Here is a 14,322-nt window from a genome sequence, read left to right on the forward strand (position 1 = left end):
AAGCTGAAGCTCTGCCAAAATTGCTTCTCAGCCAAAGCTCAATCTCCCCAAAGCTTGAATCGAAGAAGAGAATCCCAAAGCCAAAAATCAGTCACTGCTGATTACATATATTCTCTTAGACCTTAGGAAAACCTTGTGTATCCAAAGCCTAGGTCAAACTAACTCCAAAGAACTTGTTCTTTGAAGTTCAGTTGGCAAGATTTCAAACCTCCCTTCGACCGATAGAATCGAGTGTTTGAGTTGCAAAGGAGTTCAGGAAGGTACTTTGACTCCGTGAGATACTAGTGCCAGTTCGTGCTAGGAGTGAGAAATCCAACAAGGTGTGTTGGTACTGAAGATTGGATCTTCAGTTGTTTCAGTTGTGTGCACCCGCAAGCACACGGTTCGATTTGCTGTGCACCCGTAAGCACGAGCTTCGGTTTGCAGTGCACTCGTAAGCACTTGCAGAGTGAAGTTGTTGGTCTGATCAACCGACCGTGGATGTAGGAAGTGTTTTTCGAACCACGTAAAAATCTCTGTGTTATTTACAGCTTTCAGTATTTAATTTGTTACTTGTGCTCTTCCTTTATTAAACTGAAAACTGATTAAAAGCAAAAAGAAACTTAAGACTAACAACGTGCTCAACCCAAAAGGCTATTGCGATACAAAAGATTTCCGCTGCGTGTGTTATCAGTCTGACTGATCTATCTTTTGATAGTCAGTAAGATTTATAACATCTCTGTTTATCAAACTCGACTAAAGCCTTACGTGCATCAGTTAAGTACTTGTGACTTTACTGATAACTCCTTACTGAAGAGTCTTTCAGTATCAGTCGTTAACCCTGTTTTGGTCAAAATTCTTTTCTGTAAACATGTGTCTGAGTTTGTGTTTAAAGTTTCGTTTTGATCTCTGTATTGAGATCTTGTTTGATTTCATTAAAAATAGCCGATAGGTGTATTCTCCCCCCCCTCATACACCTATTCGAGACCCTCCGGACCTAACAAAGTACCCACTCTTTTTTAGTAAAATTAAAATTTACCCAGTCAAATAAAAACTTAAAAAAATACCCACTTTTTGTAAAAAATTACTCCCTTTTTGTGTTAAATGACTAAACTACCCCTAATATTAACATTATAAAAAAAAATTAAAAAAATCACTACCCCTGTCCTGCCCACCCAATCGCGACCCCACCCACCCACCACCCCCCCCCTAACTCACCCCCAAGCCAAAAAAAGTATTTTTTTTACATTCAAACTTTAAAAACTCAAATTTACAACTACTTGAATTAACAACCAAAATAAATTCTGGTTGTGAATTCGATTGTCTAGGGCTTAGGTTTTATGTTTTAAGTGGGTTTAGAGTGGGTTTAGGGTTGTGAGTTAAATTCTAGTTGTGAATTCGACTGTTTAAGGTTTAGGGTTTAGGATTTAGAGTGGGTTTAGGGTTTAAGGTTGTGAATTAAATTCTGGTTGTGAATTCGAATGTTTAGGGTTTAGGGTTTAGAGTGGGTTTAGGGTTGTGAATTAAAATTCTGGTTGTGAATTCGACTGTTCAGGGTTTAGGGTTTAGAGTGGGTTTAGGGTTTAGGGTTTAGGGTTGTGAATTAAATTCTGGTTGTGAATTCGACCGTTTAGGGTTTAGGGTGGGTTTAGGGTTGTGAATTAAATTCTGATTGTGAATTCGACTATTTAGGGTTCAGGGTTTAGGGTTTATAGTGGGTTTAGAGTGGGTTTAGGGTTTAGGGTTGTGAATTAAATTCTGGTTGTGAATTCGACTATTTAGGGTTCAGGGTTTAGGGTTTATAGTGGGTTTAGAGTGGGTTTAGGGTTTAGGGTTGTGAATTAAATTCTGGTTGTGAATTTGACTGTTTAGGGTTTAGGTTTTAAGGTTTAGGATTTAGAGTAGGTTTAAGGTTTAGGGTTTATGGTTTAAGGTTGTGAATTAAATTCTGGTTGTGAATTCGACTGTTTAGGGTTTAGGGTTTAGTTTAGAGTGGGTTTAGGGTTTAGGGTTATGAATTTGACTGTTTAGGGTTTGGAGTTTAGGGTTTGGGTTTAGAGTGGGTTTAGGGTTTAGTGAATTCACAACCAAAAAATTCTTATTGTGAATTAAATTTTGGTTGTGAATTCTACTGGTTGTGAATTTACAACAAAAAATGCCCAAATTCACAACGAGTTGTGCATTCGACTGGTTGTATATTCACAACCAAAAAATTATGGTTGTGAATTCTACTGGTTGTCAATTTACAACCAAAAATGCTCGAATTGACAACTAGTTGTTTTGGTTGTGAATTCTCGAATTCACAACTTAATATTCTTAAATTCACAACTAAAACTAGAATTAACAACCAATTCGATGAATTCACAACTCTATTGGTAGTTGTGAATTCAAGTAGTCGTGAATTTGAGTTTTAAAACGTGAGTTTTTTAGGGGGGGTGGGGGTAGGGCAGGGGTTGGGTAAAAAAATATAAAAAAATTGGCTTGGGGGTGGGGGTCGGGTGGGGTAGGGCCAGGGGTGGAGTAAAATTTGTTTTTTTTTTTGTGGCTTGGGGATGGATAGTTGGGGGGGAGGGGGCGGGAGGGCAGGGGAGGGGAGGAGTAAATTTTTTTTTCTTTTTGGCTTGGGGTGGGTGGTCGGGGAGGAGGGGGGTGGGGCAGGGGAGGGGAGGAGTAATTTTTTTTTTTAAGCTTGGAGGGTGGGGGAAGGGATAGGGGGAGGGTGGGTGGGGTCGGTGGTCTGGGGGTAGATAGGGCAGGAGGAGTAAAAAAAATTATTATTTTTGGCTTGGGGGGTGGGGGGAGGTATGGTGGGTGGTTTGGGGGGAGGGGGGGTCGCGGTGGGGTAGGTGGGGCAGGGCAAGGGGGAGTAAGAAAAAACATTTGCTTGGGGGTGGGGGGTCTGGGGGTGGGTATGGCAGGGGGAGTTAAAAAAAATTGGCTTGGGGGAGGTGGGTTGGGTAGGGCAAGGCCGCAGGGGGAATAAAAGTTTTTTTTTTTTAATTTAAGGGTAAATGGTAAAATGGTAAGTGTGGGTATTTTTTTAAATTTTTATTTTAATGGGTAATTTTTAAGTTTACTAAAAGAAATTGACTATTTTCAAAATCCACTCTATATTGAAGGTATAATATTTATATTTTATAATGAATATAATTTTTTACTATAATAAATATCTAATCATAATTAAATTAAACTATTTTGTCTTATAATATTGTAAGCGTACATATCGTGACTTTTTAGATAATATATGTTGGTTTGTGTATAGGTTTAGATATTATAGTTAATTTTATTTGTTATAGTTGTGTTCCAAATATGATAAATATAATATTGATATATAAATTACATACATTATATTAAGAGTAAAATTTTGAAGTAGCCAAAATGAAGCATAAAACACAATTTATGGCCACACATTGAAAAAACACAAATTTTGGCCATTTTTATTGATTTGGACGTTTATACCCTTAATGAGGCGGACCGGGTAGGATCAGGCACGCGGGTCGCGTGCCGGGTCGGTTTAGGCACTTATGGCACTATTAGTGCCATAAGTGCCAAGATTTTACTTTGGATTTCCGTTGGCACTTATGGCAGTGCCATAAGTGCCAACGGAAATCCAAAATAAAACCAAGTAAAATAATCATTTTGGGCACTTATGGCACTAATAGTGCCATAAGTGCAGCACAAATACAGAAACAACAACATCATTTAAACCCTAAATGGAACATCTAAACCCTAAATGGATAATCTAAACCCTAAATGGAACATCTAAACCTCAAATGGATAATCTAAACCCTAAATGGAATATCTAAACCCTAGGGGGAAGTGTGCACTTATGGCACTTATGGCACTAATAGTGCCATAAGTGCCATACGTGCAGCACACAGATCAGATCAGATCTGCCATGGCTGAAATCGAAGGAGGCGGTCGATGGAGGAGGCGGCGCAACGATCAGATCAGATCCACCGCCGCCGCCTCATCAGACCAGATCTGCCGCCGCCGCGCTGGAGAGAGAGAGAAAGAGAGAGATGAGAAAGAGAGAGGAGAGAGCGGCAGCCGCTGGAGAGAGAGAGATGGAGGATCTCCTCCACCACCGCCGCGAGAGCTCCGACGAATTCTCCAAGCTCGGCGACGCTGCCGCGCAGCCGCTGGAGAGAGGGAGGGAGGGAGATGAGAAAGAGAGAGAAGCCGCTGGAGCAGAGAGATGGAGATGAGAAAGAGAGAGGAGCCGCTGGAGAGAGAGAGAGGAAGATGAGAAAGAGAGAGGAGAGAGAGAAGGGTAGAATAGTCATGACATACAAAAAATGGCCAAAATTTATGTTTTTTCAAATGGTGGACAAAATTTGATGTTGTATGTTGAATAGGGTCATTCGGCCCTATTGTTTCTTATATTAAATTGGTTTTTTTTTTGTGAGCTGATATATCATTTAGAAAGTAATAAGCAATAATTATTAAATTTAATAAGGAATATAGTGAGTATTATTAAAATCATGGATTATGATTGCAAATAAAATATACAAATTCAATTTTAATAATGATGGTGCACACAAAGTGGTAATGTAGATCAAAATTAAGTGGCACGTATTTTAATAAAATAGTTGAGTGTATTGTGACTGAATAAAGAGTCACACTTTAAGAGTAGTGTTAAAATAATTTATTAATTATATTGTAAATTGAGAAAGAGACCCACTTGATGAAACATATGTGATAGAAAAAGTAAAAAATAAATTGATATATTGAGGGTAATATGTATTGATTTGTTATAGAGTAATGCTTATAAATGAGAAGATACTATTTGTTGTGGACGAACCAAAAAAAAAAGATAATTTTTATGGGGAGATGAAGTATATTTTTCTTCTAAAAAAATATAATCATAAGTCAGTTACATAATTGCAATGATTTATACACTTTGAATTATATTGTGTGTGTGTGTGTGTATATATATATATTATAATTGTCACGACCGCTCTTGCTAAGGATAGCAAATTCGGGGAAACCGCGACTAAGGGAGGGAATTTAGGAGCGGGATTTAGAAAGGGGTATATTCGGTCTCTTGATGACTCGACTTGTATAAGGAAATCAATCGAAATATCTAGATATCAAGAAGGCCACAAGGGGACCGTACATAATAATATCCAGAAATGTGTGCTCAATGAGTTTGAGTACATTATTAAATAATACATATTGTTTGACAAACGACATAATATCATAACGAAATCAGTGTTCGCAGCGGAATAACATTTTGAGTATATGTATGAAGACATATACTCTACTCTGAGGTAATCATCCTAGATCGACAAAAGCTCCGCTTGCACACTACATCCTCGATCACAGCTCAACCTGCACATTTATAAATACATACAGGGCTAAGTACGAAAGTACTTAGTGGACACTTGCCGAAACTTACATACATGCATAATATTTTATTGTCAAGCCTTTTAACAGTAGTAAGATACGAGGGTTTTCCTTTAAAGACTCGTATTTACCAAACATAATATCATTTCTTTCATCAATAACCCGCGCAGGCATTTTAATATCATTAATCACCATATCAGTAACTCGTGCCGAGAGGGAGGCCTCCCTCTACGGACACTATGATCGGCCAACCCGCTAGATGACTCACGATCACAAGGTGTACACTAATTCCGAAGGGATTTGCGGTCCCATCCAGAATCCGAATTCGATTAACATCAGATAGGCAATTAATAACAAAACATAAAGCATTTAGGCATTGACAATATTATTCAAAATTCATAAGCATAAAGTTTTAACAATTCTACTATATGGTTTTAGTTTATACGTAAGAAAGCCCACCTGAATAGCAGACTCACGGTTTAGCTCTAACTCTGGTGCTTGACCTTTAATCCGAGAAAATAAAATAAGATTCTTAATTCTCGAAAAATCTCAATAAATGAGGATGCATGAAATGATTATGCATGACTCATATCCCTTTAATTAAATTATGAGATGCTAATCCTATTTAAGGAATTAAAGCTCGTCTTATGAGGTCGGATTATTAATCTTTAATAATCTACTCATCTTAAAATAATCTAATTCACTTACTAATTAATAATTAGTAAGTCTTAAAATAATTCACTAATTAAAAAAATAATTAGGATTAATAATGAGAGCCTAAAAATAATAAGTCTTATTGGGCTTAAGTAAATGAACCTCATTGGACTTAATCGACTAAATAGTAAGAGCCCAATTAATAAAAATTCGAAAATCATTATTAATAATTAATAGAAGCCCAATCAAAATAAATAATAGGAGCCCATTTATATAAATAATAGAGTCCAAACAATATATATATTAGCCCAATGGAAATAAAATAAGCAAAGCCCAAATGAATTAATATCCGGCCCAAACCCTTCCAATCTCAACAGTCGGTTCTCTCTAAGTTCTCGGTTCTTTGCGTCCAGAGAACTAAACCATCCTTTTCCTTTAATCTATTCTAGAATAAAGTCTTTTCTAGGTAACTTGTAACTATCACCTATAGTAGCTTCATTCATTTTTGTAATTGATAACCATACGTCTCTTTCCTCTTTTTATCTCATTAGCAACATAACAAGCTGGAGCACTATGTGGGCTAAATCAACGTTCCTAAATCAGACTCTTTTTGTAATTGATAATCATACTCTCTTTTATCTTTATTAAAGGCAAACATTCATTCTCTTTTTTTTTTTTTTTTTTAATAAGCACTCGGCTCCCTCAAATTTATTAAAGAAAGGAAACTCTCTCTCTCTCTTAATTGAAGCAAAATTTTGCTCACTCTTCTCTCTCTCTCGTTCGATCGATCCAGCCATCATCCGGGGTCCTTCTTCCCGGCGAGTCATCGCCGGAAATCCATCTCTCTCTCCCTCGCATACATCGGTAACCACCCAAACACTCACCTCTCAATCTCTCTCGAATCTCCTCCGGCGAAGAACCGTCGGTCAGTCACCTCCCTCAACGTTTCACTACAGCGCCGTTGTTCCTGCTGCTCCGGCGACTCACGACGAGGCCACCGCCGATTGCTGCTGTTTGTGGAAGCGCCGCCGACTGCTGCTGTTCGTGGAGTCCGCCGCCGACTGCTGCTGTTCTGAAGTTGGCCGCCGACTGCTGCTGCTCTGGTATCGCGGGCTGCTGTTGCAGAGCTCCGACAGCCACCACCGTCGTCGGCTGCCGCTGCCTCGCCCAAGGCCGACTTCTGCTACCAAGCACCGAACGCCGCTGCTGTAGGGAGGCCGGCGAACAGTCGGGTGTTCGCCGTTTCCAGTTCTTCTCCGAGTTCCGAAGCCGGTGAGAGCTCCATCATCGCGTCGTCTCGTTCGTCTCTCGGCCCAACTGAACAGGTCGTGGAGCAACAAGGCGAGCTTCTCGCCTGAACCCACCGCCAAGCACCGAGTCGCTGCTGCTCGTCGTCTCTCGATCAGCCTGAACAGGCCGCGTCCCTTCTTCCTAAAGCTAAGTTATCTACTTTCATTTTTCTTCTACTTCAGTTTCTAGTTGTTACGCGTGGGGTTCTCATGATTCGTTGTTCTAGAGTGCAGTGGCAGTATACACACAAGTCTTTCTATTGCTATACATAACATGGACTGTTTGATGTAGTGGTAAAACATGATTATGCTCGTTGGTACGAATGCGAACTCGATTGGATAACTGAGGTAGTATAAATACCTTGAATGATGCTTGCTTTGGTGTTTGTTGGCTGTTGTGGTTGGATTAAATGAAGCAGCAGATCGAACTGAAATAATAAAGTTGTTCTTGCATTAATGCAGGTGGAATAAGGGAAGAAGGTGGAGCATTGAAGACAAGCTTACCTTGAGAATACTTGGTAGGATGAATTAAAGGCTCACTTCTCCTTGTGCAGTCCTCAAATGAAGAATGAAGAGAATGCAACAATGTTGGCTGTTTTGAATGACGAGGTGGTTTGGCTGGGAGCTTGTATACATGGGAGGAGGTACATTCTAGGGTGGCTGATTGACATATTTAGGTGTACTTGGGCATGGCAGCCTGCTGCATAGGCGTGGGAAAGAAAAAAAAAAGGTGCAGCAAGCTCAAGAGGGGATAGGGGAGTGTGCAGCACATGTCTCCATACCTTATTGTTATTCACATTTTCTTGAACTTAGGGGGGGGGTGGCAGGTGGTGGAGTAGGAAAGTGGTAGAGTGTAAACCGTAGGGAGTGCAGATGGTAGATAAGCATAGGTGTGTATGGTTGTAAAGTATGATGTGATCTAAATATAATCCTTCAGTGTTGTTGCTCTGTATTTGAAATATTGGTTTCGTGTCTTGCTAAAAATCGATAATCCGTAGTCGAAAATTGGCTGCTCTAAAAATCTAATTTGTATTATTATCGAGATTGCTAAATTAAATCCATAGATTTAATTCGTTCGTCATTCTAATACCTAAATTAAATCCGTAGATTTAATTGGCTTCAAAGTCTGAAATAATTCACGACTTAAGTAACAATATAAAATAAACTCCATCTTGACTAATAAATAATACAACTTCGCTAAGTTGGTTATAACTTCGAATAATAAAAATTCATCGGTTCAAAGATTAACGTCGCGATTTTAAACACGCGAAGATAAATAAATGCATACTGCTAGTGTAGCGAATCTGTTTCCAAATTACGTAATTCAGAATCATAGTTGGAATTCATAAAGCGTTTCATTTACTAAAAAAAATTAATAAACACGCAATATTGGACTTAAATAAATATAAAAGAGCGGGTTGTTACAATAATTTTCTATTTTTTTATTATTCAATTGATGAAAATAATATAAGAAAAATATATTTTTGACTACACATTTGAATACGAGGCTTTCGTGTTGTTTGATAATAACTTTTTGAGAAGCAAAATTTCTTGATAAGTTTTTTTTTGGATTAAGTTATGAAATTAATTATAATATATATATAGTTATATATATATATATATATATATATATATATATATAGAGGAATGGGATCATATAGATCCCAATGCTTATAATAGATCCCTAGATCCAAATCTTGACCACACATTTATGACATGTGGCGCATCAAGATGGTGACACGTGGCAAGGATTCCAAGGCAAAATCTAGAGGGGTAAAATTGGAATGTAATTTTCGGATTTAATAATTAAAAAATATATATATTTTTTTTTAGAATTTCTCAAAATAGATACTCCCTCCGTCCGCCAAGATTATGTAAAAATTACTATATTTGGCGTCCACCAAGATTATGTCACTTTACTTTTATGGCAATGGTCCCACCATCCTCTTTAATATTTTATCCTTACTAACACTCTTTATTTACAAAAAATCCACTCAAAATTCAATCTCAACCACACATCTCATAAAGTGGTGGGACCCTTTCTCCACTACATCAAAATCATCATCAATTTTATTAAATCTCGTGCCCAAGCAATTTTACATAATTTTGGCGGACGGAGGGAGTATATTTTAGATGCATATAGTTTCACACAAAGATGCATAAAGTTTTCACATGAAATGCATAACTTTGAACAGAAAAATGCATTTAATTTTTCCAGTTTTGGTATTTTCACCACCCCACCCCATACCACCCCCCAATCCAGCCCACACCACCCCCCAACCCTCCCCATTACCATCCCCCAAAAATATGCATGTTTCACATGCATATAAAATCAAACAAAAATGCATAAAGTTTTCACATAAAAATGCATTAAATTATACAAAAAATGCATTTCATTTTAATAAATCTGGTAGTTTCGCCACCCCACCCCTGCCCCTGCCCCCTGCCCCCCACCCCACCCACCCCCCACCCCCACCACCCCCCCCCAAAAAAAATTCTTTTTTTTTTCAAAAACTGATTTTCTAATTGCTGGCCCACCCCCACCCCCACCTCCCACCCCCCCACCCCCCACCCCCCCCAAAAAAAATTTTATTTTTTTATTTTTTTAAAAACTGATTTTCAAAAAAAAAAAAATTTTGGGGGTGGGGGGGGTCAGTGGTCAGAAAATCAGTTTTTGAGAAAATAAAAAAAAAATGGTGGGGGGGGGTGGGTGGGTGGGTGGGTGGGGGGGTGGGGGTGGGGGTGGGTCAGTGGTCAGAAAATCAGTTTTTAAAAAAATTTAAATTTTTTTTTTTTGGGGGGGTGGGGGGGGTGGGTGGGGGGGTAGGGGGTGGGGTTCTGGGGTGGGGTGGGGTTCTGGGGTGTGGGGGGGTGGGGTTGGGGTGGGGTGAAATCTTATGCATATTTATATGAAACTTTATGCATTTTTATATGAAAGTTCATGCATTCTCGTATGAAACTTTATGCATCTAAAATATACATATTTTGAGAAAATATAATTTTTTTTTTTTTTTTTGAATTTCGAAAATTACATTCCAATTTTACCCCTCTCCAGATTTTGCCTTGAAATGCCTTGCCACGTGTCACCATCTTGATGCGCCACATGTCATAAATATGTGGTCTAGATTTGGATCTACGGATCTATTATAAGCATAGGGATCCACCGGAACCCAACCCTATATATATATATATATATATATATATATATATATATATATATATATATATATATATAGGGAAGGGCTAAAATAAGAGCATTTCTTAAGATATAAAATAAGAATCATTTTCAGCCCTTAGATCATCAAGATCTACGGTTGATTCGTAATCCTATTGGATGGATTTATGGTCCTGAGTTCGAATCCCAAAGGTAGCAAAAATTTATTTTTCACAATTCATACCTTTATACAGCGAATTCATACGTGTTCTACATAAAATTCATACATTAAAAATTGCTCTTATTTCTTATTTTAAGATGTGCTCTCACAGTAGCCCACCCCTATATATATATATATATAGGGAAGAGTTAAATGGAGAACACTAAATATTCAAATAACAGAGAACAAATCTCAGTTGTTGATCTTATATAATCTAACGGTCAATATTTATTCACACCATGTTCAACAATTTTTATGTTGAACATGTAGGGGTTCGAATCCCAGAACCCCCAAAATTTTAGTATATTTTGATGCTGAAATAGAAATTTTATTAAAAAGAAAAAAGAGAGAAAAAAACCCCTGAAAGCACAGACGCTAACAGAGGGCCGTGCCAAAAAGAAACGTAAAAAGCAAGACAAAAACCACAGAAAACCCGCAAAGGACCACGGGAGAACAAAACCAGAAACTATGAGGAGAAATCTAAATAAGCTTCGTCGTCCCCAACATCGTCGTCATCCAACATATCTCCCCATTTTTTCTTTTTTGTAGAGACCACCGCCGACATAGCTCGGGCTGCTTCGGAAGAGGAGTGAACCACAAAGTTTTGCAGAATCACCCCTCCAGCTTGAGCCTGCTGCACTTTATTCAAGAACTCACTCGGCGACGGAGCGTCAAGAACCTCGTTCTGCAAAACGACACGAGCAGCACGGCCTGCTGAATTTTGGAAATCTGAAGACATGCCATTCTTGATTATTCGCCGAAGACGGTGCTTGATAGAGGAATCAGAAACCTTCCCCTTCTTGGTAGCCCCCTTAGGTCGCCCTCGGCCGCGAGGTATGAGGGAGTCCTCCATCGTCCCCTTGCCTGGCGTCACAATCAAATCTGAATTGCTACAGTGCGTCGGGGTGACAACAGTGGCAGTATCCGTCGGTCCATCAGCAGGATGATAGTCCGAGGAATGAGGCGTCGAGGCCGAATCATTAAAGATGACAATCTGTTTGTTATCCTCGGACCGAGCCGAGATCGGAGAGCTGTCCCTATCATCATCCTCCACCTCTTGAACGTTTCCTTCCTGAAAGATATCTAACGCCTTCCCATCAGCAACTTCCAAAAAATTTGTTATCTCGAGGCGTCATTCTTAGAGGTAGCGCCGCATCATCAAAAAATTTGACGGAGGAATGCGGATCTCTTTCTCTCTCTCGTGCATGAATGGCGCCGCCGCCAACCATAGCTTGCGGTCGCTGCTATGCTTCTTCGTTGCCGGCCGGCTATCGGTTTTCTCCGGCTGAGAAGTATGGTTGTTCTCTAGTCACATACCGATTTTCCACCGCTCATTACTTCGCAACATCTAACGTCTGGTCAAGCTTCTAGATCGCCTTTCACCGGCGATCCTCCAGTCACCACTGATCCCAGACCGACTATGGAGGGATTACTTTTTCTAGAAATCATCGCCCTAGACTCCCATTGGCTGGCGGCTAGGGTTTCTTCGATGGATTCGTGTTCTAGGGTTTCTCTGCCTCCTCTTACTTCGGATAGGCAGCCTCCTGGGTTATCTGATAAAGTCGTCGTCTCTGCCGTCACAACTCCGGCCCCTTCCCAGCCTATAACCCTCGTGGTTTATTCCCAACCGCAGCCTTCTATGGTGGAGTCGAGCCTTGGGGTTTGTTCACTATTTTATTTAACACACCGCAAGTGTACGGGTGCAATTATGTATAGCAGTTACAAGGTCGAATCCACAGAGACTAATTATTATCAATGCATATCCTAAATTATTCTACTCTATCTGGACAAACGAAATTAAGAGTTTTGAATTTTGAAAACAAAATAAATAAATAAACATTGAAAAGAAAATAAATCAAGCTATGAGAATGCGGAGTAACATAAAAGAGAAAATTTCCCAAGGCAAAGGTTTCAACAGATTCTCCTAACTAACACGTTCAATTCAATTAATAAGATGATTCCTAAGACAATCTCTAAGCTAGTTCATACCCACTCCCGTGGCATACAAACCGTTGATTACATGCAAGGCTACCATCCATGGATCACACTTCTAACATGTAACTCCTAAAAGTTCCTAGGATTAATGCCCTCACAATTATCAATTCCCTTTAGAATTAAAATAAATGTGTTCTATGTTCTTAGTTCAGGTAATAATTATCATTTCCCAATCTCAAATTAAAACCTATGATTATGCTAAATTGGTGGCCAATCAATAAAGCAAACAATTATAACAAGAACATAAAAAGGAAAAAAAAAATCTCAATTAATTGAATCAAACAGTCAGAAATTCAAATCATGTCTACTCCCTAAACCCTGGGAAAAAGGATTTTAGCCACACATAGACATATGACTAAAAATCAATATCTCAAAAACACAAATAAACATTCAACAATGAAAAACCGTAGTAAAGTTGAGAATCTTCAATCTTGATCTTGCTCCGTCTCTCACAGCTCTCCAAAAGATGTAGAAAAATGTATTCAAAGATGCCTGGAATAAGCTATTGGGTGGTATTTATATGCCCTAGGTCTTCAAGCTCAAAAAATACTCCAAAATCGCACTTTAAGAGAAAATCCAGAAAAGTGGGCGAAACTCGGCGTCTCGTGCGGCCTGCTCGCGCGACCGCATGGCGAGACCGCGTGAGCTCGCGCCGAGCCCGCGTGGGCAGTCCAGCAAATCTGCCATCGTCGCGCGGCCGTGGCATGCGGCCGCATGCCCGGACCGCGCGACATCCCGTCGTGTGCTCCTCGCGTGCGGCTGCGTGTCCTCCGACACGCGGACTTCCCGACGCCCGTTCTTGCTCATCCGATGCCCGATTTGAGCCCCGTTCACGCCTATGGACTCGTCTCTTCACGTACTTCACTACACTTCATCCAAAACTTCACAAATCAAGTCCAAGAACCTGTAAAAATAGCACGAGCATGGACGAGTAGTCTATTCCACAAAACTAAGCAAATCAACACAAAGACACTCAAGAACTCAATGAAATCACCCCAAAAACTAGGAATAAACGCGACATAGGAGAGGAAAAATGCATATAAATCAGGGTTCCTCCGCCCTCTGTTCCATTGGCCGATCATCAACTCTCCGACGTCTCTGGTTACATCGCTGTCGGGGGTGTTTCTGCCATGACACCTCCGGTTTCTACTCAGATGTTGATCCCTACTAGTAATTTACAGCCGCTGCCTTTTGTCGATCGAAACGTGTACGTGGATGCTAGGGTTTCTGCGCCTTCCTTCGCACCGGCTGATCCCAGGTCTGCCGCCTGCTGCGCCGGCAGCCTCATTCCCGGCGGTTCTTCTTCGACTGCCCTATTTGTTGCGCCGCATTTTGTTGGTTTTGATTCCACGCCTTCGGATCATACTGATGGTTCTCCGCCGCCCTTGGCTGACTGTAGAAGCCCAATGCAGCCGACTGATCCTACGGGGAAGGGACATGAGACGATGCAAAAAACCAACAAATCTTTCGCAGATTCTCAGCGGGATGATCTACCCGCACATGACTTTACTGTCCTCACTCCGACCATGGTCGATGACAAGCCGTGTCTTATCCTCTCTGAAGACTTTCATAAATGACAGATTCGGTTTTTCACTTATGCCCTTCACGATCGGATCATCCTTCGCAAAGGTGATCGGCGTCGGTTTGCCGCTGACCTTCATGCAGAACTCCGGAAAATATGG

At 40.1% G+C, this 14,322-nt stretch overlaps 1 long non-coding RNA gene across 1 annotated transcript; it reads left to right on the top strand.

Moving 5' to 3' along the window:
• The first annotated feature begins 7,424 nt into the window (after positions 1-7,424).
• Positions 7,425-8,223, top strand: LOC131018013 (uncharacterized). The gene is made up of 2 exons (XR_009099980.1): positions 7,425-7,619; positions 7,734-8,223. It is a non-coding gene; the product is annotated as an uncharacterized LOC131018013 (long non-coding RNA).
• The last annotated feature ends 6,099 nt before the right edge of the window (positions 8,224-14,322 follow it).

The sequence above is a fragment of the Salvia miltiorrhiza genome, chromosome 3 (assembly GCF_028751815.1).
Source record: "Salvia miltiorrhiza cultivar Shanhuang (shh) chromosome 3, IMPLAD_Smil_shh, whole genome shotgun sequence".
Lineage (NCBI taxonomy): Eukaryota > Viridiplantae > Streptophyta > Magnoliopsida > Lamiales > Lamiaceae > Salvia > Salvia miltiorrhiza.